Consider the following 12,020-nt stretch of genomic DNA (forward strand, 5'->3'; position numbering starts at 1 on the left):
CCCCGCTCCCAAGTGGAAGGTGTTAAAACGTTTGTGACAGACTTCTACGCCCCAGTGAGAGATGCCGTTTTTGGCTCCGGATTCAGCTTTCAGATAAACAGCAAGAATAACCGACCTTAGAGATCTTCTCCTCTCTGATCGTTTATCACACCCCAAACCCATGACAGACTGTACACTTATCACAGAGACCGAACCCCTTCACCCACTTATGTGTCAAAGCCACTGAGCCTTGTGCTTTGATGAAAAAAACAACCACTTCCTCAGCCCTCGGGATCCAGAAAGGCCCAGGTGTTGACTGACCCCCCATGACGGAGTCTCATTTTGGGGATCGGTGAGCGGAAGCAGACAGGAGCAGTTACGCTTTCCTTATACCCCACACTAAGACTTGACTAATCGATATCGCACTCTGCATGCGGCTGCTCCTGCCTGCCATAATGGCCATTTATAGGTGATGGGGTCCATCACTAAATCCAGATGGCCCCGGAGCAGACTGGCTGCCAACCGCACACAGCTCTGCACAGTGAATGTGGCCTTAATGGTGTGACTGTGCTGCTGTGACTGTCATATTTTATAATGAGAACTGAAACTGTCAGGAGACCGTAATACTGCAGATGTGACCTGTCATGCCTCTGTCCTATTATAACAAAACTATCCCTAAACAATTACAATTTCTAACAGGTTACATGTCAAATAAACACATCTACTTTGATTTTTTTTGGTTTATTTTGGTAAATTGTACAAATAGTTTGTCTGGTCACATATATTTCTCTCCCCTTTTTCCCCATCTTCAATGTATTTACCCTTAACTTGTCACAACCCCTTTTGAGCCTAAACATGAAAACGCACTGTTGGAACTAAAATGTCTGTAACTCATGTATTCTTTGGAATACAACAATAAGAAAATTAGCAGATTATTGCTAAAAAAAGAAATCTTATAAAGACTGATCAAATGTGTATGTAGTCTTAGACCTTTCCAAAGATACAATGTTAGTCATGATAAGATAAGAATTTACATACAAAATACTAAAGTACAAGTAGGTGTTCCCCAGGAGGCTTTGATTTTTGATAAAAACTCTTGTCTTTATGAATCAATTACACTTCCTACATACTTTGTTTTATAAAACAATAGTAACATATGTATTCTAGAATCTCAGACCTTTCCAACAATATATAGTTTGTCATGAACAGATCAGAATGTTCACAAAAAATATTGAAGTAAACTTAGGAGTTCGCAAGCGAGTCTGTGGCATGTAAAAGGACATCAAAACACACTAAGCACACTCTTAATAAAAATAAACAATTACTCTTCCTAAATACATTTTTAGACCTTTCCAATGATCTATATAGTTTGCCATGATTCGATTAGAAATTTCATGCACAATATTGAAGCAAACGCAGATGTTGCTGACGTGGAATCAGTTAAATGGAAAATACCTTCTCTATTCTGCAATTCTGTTGTTTTTGGCTTTAAGAATGAGTGCAAATAAAAAAGGATTTAAAGGTATTTCCCAGTGACAGAAGCTAAATGTTTGGTTGTTTCATCCTATAATCCAAGCCATTCTGCATGGTTTTAGATATTAGCCTAAAAGAAGAAAAATCCACAATTGAACTGTTATTATTATTTTGGAAAACCTTTGTTCCCTCAAAAGGCATTTCCTTTTTAGTCAAATCCCCTTTTTTATATTACCATGGAGTTAGTCATGTATTTATTTTGCAATACATTTTAGTGTTCAATCATATTCACATAATATTTCGAATAAAAGAGAGAAAAATGGTCACAGCTAAATATTTCAAATCCTCTATTCGATTCCTCCATGTAATTTTCAGTACATAGAGAGCACCGGCTGTATAACAACTGTTCCAGTAAGCATATTAATATTTAATACATCTAGAAAGTGGATAAACACCGTTTAATGATGCAAATGCTTCGCTGAATGCATAATTCAATAAAGACACATTGACCAACATTGTGATCTGTATAAAAGAAAACTCATCGTTTCTTATGGACAACGAACATGTCCTGAAATGCCTTGAATTCAGGCGAACATATGCACAAAATCCCCCACGCTTCCCCACTCTCCAATCCCAGTGGGGTGGATTAGAGTGAATGAACGTGGTCTGAGGTTTGTCTGTCAGATATGAATAAGCTCGGGCCTCCCAGGTGTCATCTCCTCCATCATCACAGCGGAAAGTTCCCCTTTCTGGGATAGTGCTGCTCCAAGGGATGCCCACCTCCCAGGAAAGAAATATAGGATATAGAGAGATGCCCGACTGTGTCGTGCTGGCTCTCTGACAGCATTCAGATTAAAATCTCTCAGACGCTTCATCCTGGAGTATCAAGGAGTAAGAAATTAAACAGACTCTAAATTTAGCCTAGCTTTTTGCTATGTGAAAGCAGGAATGATTTCTTAGTTTTAACTTGGAGCACTATGACTCTGATTTCAGTATCTGGTTGGAAGCATACAAAAAAAATCTTTGCTTTGTAGCACTAAAAGTGGTTCTTGGCTCGTAATCATAGGGAACCACTTTTAGTGCTATACAGAACCATATTTTGTGGTTCTTCGGGATGACTGAGGTGCTATATAGAACCACTGAAGAACCATATACATGGGTTTAACAGGTTCTTTATATGGAAACAGTGCTATACTGTAGCACCTCGGTCACCCCAAAGAACCTCTGAAGAACCACTGAAGCACCAAGATATGGTGCTATATAGCACAAAAAGTGGTTCCCCTATGACTACGAGCAAAGAACCACTTTTATTGTAGCTTACTTAAGTTTGAAAGGGCATTCTGCATTGAGGGATTTATTATTTTGGATGACGGAATTGGGAAGCAAAGCAAATTGTAGGAGGTTAGTGAAACTTTAACAGCTATTAATATTCATGAAGTTTTCAGTTGATGAATATGCATGTTTCATGTAACATTTTGACTGGTGTTGATGAATATGCATGTTTAAGACCTCTCAGTCACCGTATCATAGCAGTGGGGGCTTTAGGACTTCTTCAGTGAAACAGGTGCTCCTGGGGTGTGCCTGTTGATAGGAACGCTGATCCAGCCTTTGGCGGTTATTGAGGTCGAAGAACTCTGTAAAACTTCTCTTACCTTGGTTTAGAGCAACAGCCACTTGGTTTTCCAGCTCGACTAAGAACTAAACCTTTCTATATTCTTTTCATTTTTTGCATTTCCCTTCACATTTTTAGAAATACATACACAGGGATCATGTTTTTAATTTTTATCAGTTTTTTATACATTACATTTCTGTCTGAACATAAAATAGTTTAGTTCCCTGTTAAATAAAACTTCCAATTCTCGCTATTAACAAACCATAAACCACGACCTTTGCCCCAATAAACTCCTAATTTGTTGCTTATTTATAGTTAGGATAAGGTATTGGGTAGGATTAGGGATGTAGAATATGGTCATCCAGAATATGTGCTTTATACGAAACAGCCAATATGCCAATAATAGGGATGCTAATAAGCAACTAGTTAATAGTGACAATTTGTTAGAAATGCAGTTCTGCAACAAGTCAGCTTTCATTTTGCATGCAAACACTAATACATGCACTCAGGAAGGATGTCCATGATCAGGGGCTGGATTTACAAAATCCACAGAAAATCCTTCTTAAATGCCTTATTTTTTATTAGATCCGAATATAAGAAAAAAGTTAGGAATATTTTGTATTCCAGAAAAAAACTTGAGACAGTTCTTACAGTTTTTTCCTCAAGCATTTTATTTTATTCTTATTAAAAAAAAATGTTCTTAAGAAACTACTTGTAAATGTCTTACTAACTGCCTATAGTTAATCTTAAGAACAATGTTATATTTTGTTTTAAGAACTGATCCCTAAAGAAATATTTTGCAACCTGAAGACTTGTGGCCTACTTTATACAGGTGGTTAAAGTTACTGCTACTGTATATGGATTCGTGCATAAGCTTGTCCATAAAGTTGCAGGATGATTTCAAATGAGTAGACATAGTCTAACCTGTCTTTATGTGTCGAAAGTATACTTTTCTTTAGAATGTCCCACGCAACCGAGGAGGTGATTTTTCTTTTTACTAGATATTTCCCCCTGTATTAAATTCATGGCGCTGTATGATGTGTGTTTGTCAATTCTATATATGCTTCTATGCCTCTGCTGTGTAATGGCTGGTACCGTATCATCAAGTATTCTGTCATATCTGCAGTGTCCACCTCTTGTATTGATCGGCTATTACTGCAGGCACTAAACGAACAAGAGCAATGCTCAGCCGCAAGGATTTAATAGCCAAAGATATTGTAAAATATTGCAACACCTTTGTAGTCTCTTTTATAGTGTTTTAAAATCCTCTTTTTAACCTTTTGAGAACAAGTAAAGCACTATTTGTCGTGGTCTTCAAGAAGAATTATGTACTGTAGTTCTAGTTATAATGACAGTTCATTCAATGCCCTATAAATGAGACAAAAACACACAATCATTAAGTTCTAAACGACACAAGCAATTTACACTACTATTTTTTTTACACTAGAACTTAATTATACGTAAGTGTCTTCTTAAACCATAGGATGCATTTGTCTGGAGAACAGATCACAATTTTAGGCGACATTTGGTTGTTGCATTGCTTTAAACATCTAGCGGCGTTCACGTTCCAAAAAATGCTGTCCTTCTGGAGTGCTCAATGTTACCCTGTTCAAGTCGACCAAAAATGCCCGAAAACACTGACTAAGGATATGCCCTGCGTTTATGAGTACTCTATTCAGCCAGTGTAGTTAGTGCTACCCTAGAGTGCGACAATTGATGAAAGATCAGGGAAGGCGTCAGATGTGACGCTGGAGATCGAATTCTTCTGCGGCTCCAGCTCGGTCCAATTAGGGCACCTAGAGAAGGTGTTATCCTTCAATACTGCTTTCATCTCACTGAATGAGGTGATGAAGTGAAGCTGGAACGTAAGAAAGGGAGTATGTGAGGAAGGTTGATGCAAGTTTAATGAGACAGAAAGTTCACATTCAGCCTGGCACTTTATCGCTAAATATCAGAAAATTTCCAATGCAGAGACATGCCTGATGGGAAATCAAATGATGAATTTAATTTTGTTATGCAAATGGACAGACATTATCACACACTATTGCATTTTTACAAGATTTTAGGGAAATATAAAAGAATCTGTTAATAATGTTCTATATTGGTTTATATAGATTTCCTAAATTGTGATTGAAAGAGATATGCATTCGCTTGTTTTCCGGACACTGTTTAGAACAGGGGTGTCAAACTCATTTTAGGGTAAGGGCCGGATGGAGAGAAAAGTGACAATGTGCGGGCCGAATCACCTTTTTTAAACCATATTGCACCAAATTACAAATGAATTAGCAAAAAAACTAGAAAGACATACTGTTCTGTAAAAGGTGCATTTAATAAATCCTCAGAACGGTTCAATAACACTCTTATTCCTCTTTGAAAAAACTATTTTGTTTAGGTAAAGGCAATCAAAACCCTTTCCTTTCAATATGAATATTTTTTGTCAGATACTTTTTAAACTAGTAATGACAAAAATGCAACAGACTCTATTTGTGTACAGACGGTCACATTAAATATGAACCATACAAGCTATACAATATAATTCACTAATAGGAAAAACTGCCTTAACATATTTAACAATTAGTACAGTAGTACAACTTCACTTTGGATATGAACATTAAATATATACTAGAAATTCCCTTTAACAACAAAAGATCTAGATCGCATCTGCATTATGTTTTTAATTCCTGACATCTCTTTTCTTCAACCACATCAATCTCATGATGTCATTTAGCTGTCTGTTTGTTAGTCGAGAGCGCAGGTTGGACTTGTTAATGTTCATTACCGATTCTTGATGAATTCTCCCTCTGAAAACGGCTTTGATCCCGCTGCGATTTCATTGGCAATCAAATAGCGTTACAGCTTCATCAGTCCCTGTTGTTTTTGTGATCATTGAAGTTAAATTATTGACTTTTCGAAGTTGTCCAGTGTATTTATCATATTTCTCTGCGTGTGTGCCGTTTAATATTCTACTCGTTTTGCACAGCCACGGCTTGTGAGCAGATTAAACATACCGGCCTACCGTTGAACTCACAGAAGAAATACGTCTTCTTCCGTCAGTTTTCTTTATTTGGACATTTTAAAATCACTAGTCCTTGCCGCACAACTTAGCCGACTTTGTTTTCGAAATGTAGGCGGCGCTTCAGAATGCGCATGCTTGTAAGGGGTTCCGGCAGAAGCCCAATTAAATGATCAATGATAAAATAAAAAATTTAATAAAAAAAAACATAATATGGCAGCGAAAAACTGATTGTATTAATAAACTTTAAATTAATTAAAATAATAATAAACTTTTATTTCATATTTGTATTATTTTTCAAATCTTCCCTCGGGCCGTATTGGACGCCTTATCGGGCCGGATACGGCCCGCGGGCCGTATGTTTGACACCCCTGGTTTAGAAGCAGGGAAATTCATTTATTTCATTGAGTTGATTAAGTGGAGGCCAAAGGCACTCCGTATGTGTACCTCCGTTACTGCTGCCAGTCTCAATTTCTTTCATCCTCTTTTGAGCTCTGGTGCTCAACTGGGCTACTTTAACCCCATATAATGTCATATTAACGTAGCGATTAGCTTGCACAAGAAAGCCTCTGTTGTAGCATCCACCCATGCAATATAGCCATAGCCATGATATAGTCTTTGTTATTACGTGGCTTGCACATAATGTACATGAGAAATCCAGTATAAAGTCAAACCGTGAATCATCATCCGTGAATGTAAATCTGAAAGTTATGTTGTTGCTTATCAATAACTTCACTTTATCATTTAAATGGTTTCAAGTTTTGGAGAAGCAATGCAGAACAGTATAACATCCAAGTGCTGCTGTGATGTTTTATCAGCATGTATATTATAGTTGTATTCTGATGATGAACTGATAGTCAAAACATTGCTGCTGTTTGATAAAATGACCGTGGAGCTGTAAATTCACTGTGCAGACATTTTTTGAAAACAAAACTTGCATTCACCCAATGACCGAACAGCTGTCCTTGAAAATCTATTTAAAAATGATTCATGCTTATGATTGTTTTGGCGAAGCCAACTTAATTTCAGCTAAATCCGCATGTGGTGTCACTGCAAAAATCCTGATTAGTGTGAACAGGATTTCACAGAAGAAGTGAGTTTGAACAGCACATGCCCGAGATCCCAGAAATCTCCCTGGATGTTTGTTTTATTCTGAATGAAACAGAATTGCAAACATTTATGCTTCATATCCTGCAAGGCCTACCGCTCCTGGTGGAGTCGGAGTGTCACTAATGGAATATCTCACAGACTGATGCTCTTTTGACGAGCCAGGCTCAGCTGAGAGAATAGCTGATGGGGTACGTCCACTCCCTTGCTCCTTCTACTCACTGACAGCTATAGCGCACCGAACTAGCTCACTCGCTTTGTTTCCCTCCACGGGGAGAATCATGTTTTGTGAGGAAAGAATCTGTGCGTTGAATATTAGAAAAACACACGTTACAGAGGTGCAGACAGTAGAGAAAATGTATAAAAAAGAGCTGGAAGAAGATTGCACTTTATGGACATCAATATCACATGAACATATGAGGATTAAAAGTAAGGCTTGTTGTTACATGATGATAAAATAAAAATGCTAATGCTAATAAACTACATTTTCTAATCACCTGTTTAAGCTTAAAGGTCATGTTATGAGGCCGGAAAAAACAAACACATTTTTGGGGGTTATTTCAACCCATCGTTGGGTTTAAATAACCAAGAAAATGTTCATAATTGACCCAACATTGAGTTAAAACAACCCAGCTTTTGTGTTGGAACAACCAATGTTTGGCCAACGCTGGGTTGAAAAACCCAACATTTTTTAGATTGTAGTTCAAATGGTGCTAGCAATGCTAAAGGCATAAAGCAAAAAGATGCAGTGGGTTAGCATAACACGACAAGGTAAAAAATAATGAACTGCTGATACTTATTCAATGCCAGAGATATACATTTATAATTTTTCATTTGTGTTTTAGAAGAAAAAATGTACCAAACATAGGGAGTGTTCCTAAGTCTTTTTGATGGTGCCAATGAACAAACAGTCAGTAAATTAGCTCCTAAGGACCTTAGTGTGCTACAAGGGCTGTCAGAAAAGAGCAATTCAACACCCAACTTGAATTGTGGTGCAAGGCCATAGATGAGGTTTTAAAAGTTAAAATTTTATATTTTATACTCTCTGCAACAATAGTTTTATACTGTATGCAGTAAGTGACCAATGTGCAGTAAAGTTGATGGAGTGATGTGTGTGTGTACCCTTAATGTATTGAATTCTCTCAAGTGTTGTAGCATGCAGAGTGGTGGGAATTGAATTATACTGGTCTCAAAGTGAACGAATAAAAGCAGTTTAAGCATCTATAATGCTGAGGGACAGACACTGATATTATGCTGTGTCACTAGTCCCAACCTCAGACATCACACCCACGCATTTCTCAAGTGCATATGTGTGACTCATAGAAAGATCGACGCACAGAAAATGTGTTCACGCCTCTCTGTCAGATGTTAAATCTATAAATTGCAAATGAACGTGAAATTGCACGCAGCTGAACTGTTTGGGATCTCCGCCTTTTAACGATATCTAATTAATGTCATTGATGCAAGAGCCTATTGCAATGGCCAAATCTTATATTTCCAATAACCTGCAGCACTCGCAGAGGCAAAGGAGCGTATGTCTGCTATTGCACGTCAAAGAATGTTATTTTAAATACAAACGATTTTTGCGTACGCACACTTTGCGATCAAATCTGTGCGCACACACGCTTTATAAATGAGGCACCTGGATTAGCCAGAGTTTTAAACTTGTATCAAATCTTTGAAAGATATTGAAAACGTTGACTAAAGCACTTATTAGCAGATGAACTATGACATCATATCAATATATGTGTTCTCTGGAATCAAGCCCATGACCTTGCGTTCCAAAAGCAATCAACTACAAATGAAACTACATACTCTGATTGGTCGTTTACTGTATGTCAGTCTTACACTGAAAACATGTTGACTACTGTACATTAATAATTTGTTTTGTTAAAATATAATTGTTAAAACTAGGATTTATAGGATTTTATATGCTTTGCGTAAGACTGCATTTGCAGTTACGTTCTTAGTTATGTATTATTTTATTTTTGTGATAAATGTTTATTTTTTCAGAGTTTCAGAAGTGTTTTTTTTTTATGGTTTGTTGGTTACCATTGTTCAGAAGAGTGGTGCTTAGGTTGTGGGGGGTAACATCTATTAATTTAATTTATTTTTAACGATTAATGAACGTTTTATGTCATATTCAAAAATATTTGAGTTGAGAAATTAAATCAGAATATAACACTTTTATAGACTAAAATCAACTTTGTTGAACAAAAATAATTAGACAAATATGAACATGGGCAAATTAAGCCGAGTAAACATAATTTTAATAGTTGAATCAATTTTTAAGGTAATCCAACAGGTTTTTTTCAATATGGATTTATCACATCTACGTGGACGGTTCTTGGACAAATTTAACAGCACTGTCTTTGCACATCAAAAGTCTGACTTTGCGAGACCAAAATTGATGAACATGAAATTATAACACATTGAATATTTTATCTCATGCAGAACAAGTACATTGTGAAAACTTTTATACATAAAACACATATTTATTTCATACAGCTGTAACTCATATATTCGTTTTAATTGGCCACATTCAAAGGCATCAATCGACAAGAACAAATGAAAATCCGATTTAGATTTAGGGTGTTTCAGAAGCCACTAATTGAAAGCCAGTCTTGTGTAGAAGCTGAAATAAATTTGATGTGAATTAGAGCATTCTATATCATTTGTCATTTTCTATTTAAAAATAATATTTAGTCATTGTTGACTTACTGTTGTTCAGCGATAATATTCTCATTCACTTAAGAGCATAACTTAAATGTTTCTCTTAGGATTCAGCTTCGGTGTCCTATTGATTTGAGGGTTCAGTAGTTAGGCAACTTGAATCATTGTTGCTAAAAAGTAACAGCATATACTCGAAGCCACATTTTCATGTGCATGTTATTAGTTGAGTTTATACTATACTGACTTCCTCTTTTATCAAACACACAATGACTTAGCACCACCTTCATCACCTTTTCTTCAACAATACCTCAATATCCCAATAGTTCACATACTATAAGTCCATGAACCTGCACTTACTACCAATCCATAACAGCTCAGGACCGGCCAGAACAGGACCAGACACTACAATGACACTATTTGTTCATGATGGCAAGTAAGTCACGGCCGTGGCCAGGTGCTGGGAACTCTGTCAGATACGGTGTGATGGACTAAAGCAGCATACATGAAATATCCATCATCCTAAACCAGTGTCAAACCTGCCCTCCTACTCATATACGATCTTCAATAAAATGCCCAGTCTTCTCACGCTTTAATATTTATAAAACTGGCCATCCACAGCTATTCTCTGGAGGATTGTGGTTGGTCCAATCGGGGTGAGAAATTTTCAAACTGGACCCAGGATGACAGATATTTAAAGGAAATTCTCTCTCTCTCTCTCTCTCTCTCTCTCTCTGTGGTCCTCATTAACATTGTTTTTAAAAGGACCTGTCTTGACTTTTCTCTGAAAAGTCACTTTCACTACAACCCATCACGCTCTCTAAGATCTCAAAACTCAGGACTTTTGATAACACCTAGAATAACTAAATCCACCAAAATATGCTAAATAAACCACCGGGAGACTGCATTTATTAGATATTGTTTACTAGAATGGTTTGACATGTTATATAAACACCATGTTCTGTGTTTTACCTTTTTTGTGTTTTTCGTTTTTTCCTATTTTCCCCTGTAAAGCTGCTTTGGAACAATCCACATTGTAAAAAGCGCTATATAAATACAATTGAATGTGTTGTCTGTTTCCACCTAACAGGCAAAGGAGAGAATAATTTAAGAGTTCAACCTCCATATCCCACAATTCCCTTGAGATTATATAATTGAATGATATTGGTATTTGAAATGTATCAGTATTTGCTTTCAGTATACAGAATAGGACAAATGCGTGTGAAAAGAATGACTGCAGGGTTTTTACTCTTATTCGTTATTTGGATGTTTTTGTTTTCTGCAACACTGAGTTTCAGGCACCTATTTTTCTATTTTTATTTGAGCTTTCTTAGACACAAACATTCTATCTCAGACCTCTCTTTCACACACAAAAACACAGGTGAGGTGTTTTCAGGCTCAGCAGAGAATTACATTTATACAGAAACTGACTTTGGATAGAGAAAACTGGGCTGAACTGGGTTTACTTAAAGGGGTGATTCGCTGGAAAAACGTGTTTTTCTTTGTCTTTGTGTGTTATAAGTTGCCCTTGCATGTATTAAAATAGCAAAAATGTAATTGTCGGAACAAAATATATATTTTATCAAGAAGCGAATGCTCACCCAGACCTGCCTGAAATGCCTTGTGTAACCACACCCCGGCAAATTGACGTCAGTTCGTAACACGATTTGACTAAGACCACCCAAATGTAAACTCAAGTAAGGTGGGCGGTCTTGTAAATCTTATTGTACCATTCTGTCGCGACGAGACATGGTGTAACATTGTTTGATCAAGAAGGGCCAAAGCACTCGCGGTATTTATAATGTTACCATTCCCTGCTGAAATGCGAGCTTGTTTCTATCTCACACAAACTCTGTATGATGTATATGGTTGTTTGTTAAGAGGCGTTACATTTCCGTGCCGTATTCGACCAGGCGGAGCAAAGAGGACATACAAACATGCTCGGTATGTGGAAAATACAGCGTTTTTAAACCTTAAATCGTGTATGTTGTATTACATCTAAAGCAAACAATAAATTAGTCTTAACCGTGTCGAATGACCCCTTTGAGAAACCGGCTATCAGTTCTCCCATCCCATATATTAGTATATGATACAATATTAAGACATGATGGAAGCAATATCGTTTCTGGGTCCAAGCCTCCACTCTTTTAAAGTGAGGCTATGCAC

This window comes from Barbatula barbatula, assembly GCF_947034865.1.
Source record: "Barbatula barbatula genome assembly, chromosome: 6".
In the NCBI taxonomy this organism is placed as follows: Eukaryota; Metazoa; Chordata; class Actinopteri; order Cypriniformes; family Nemacheilidae; genus Barbatula; species Barbatula barbatula.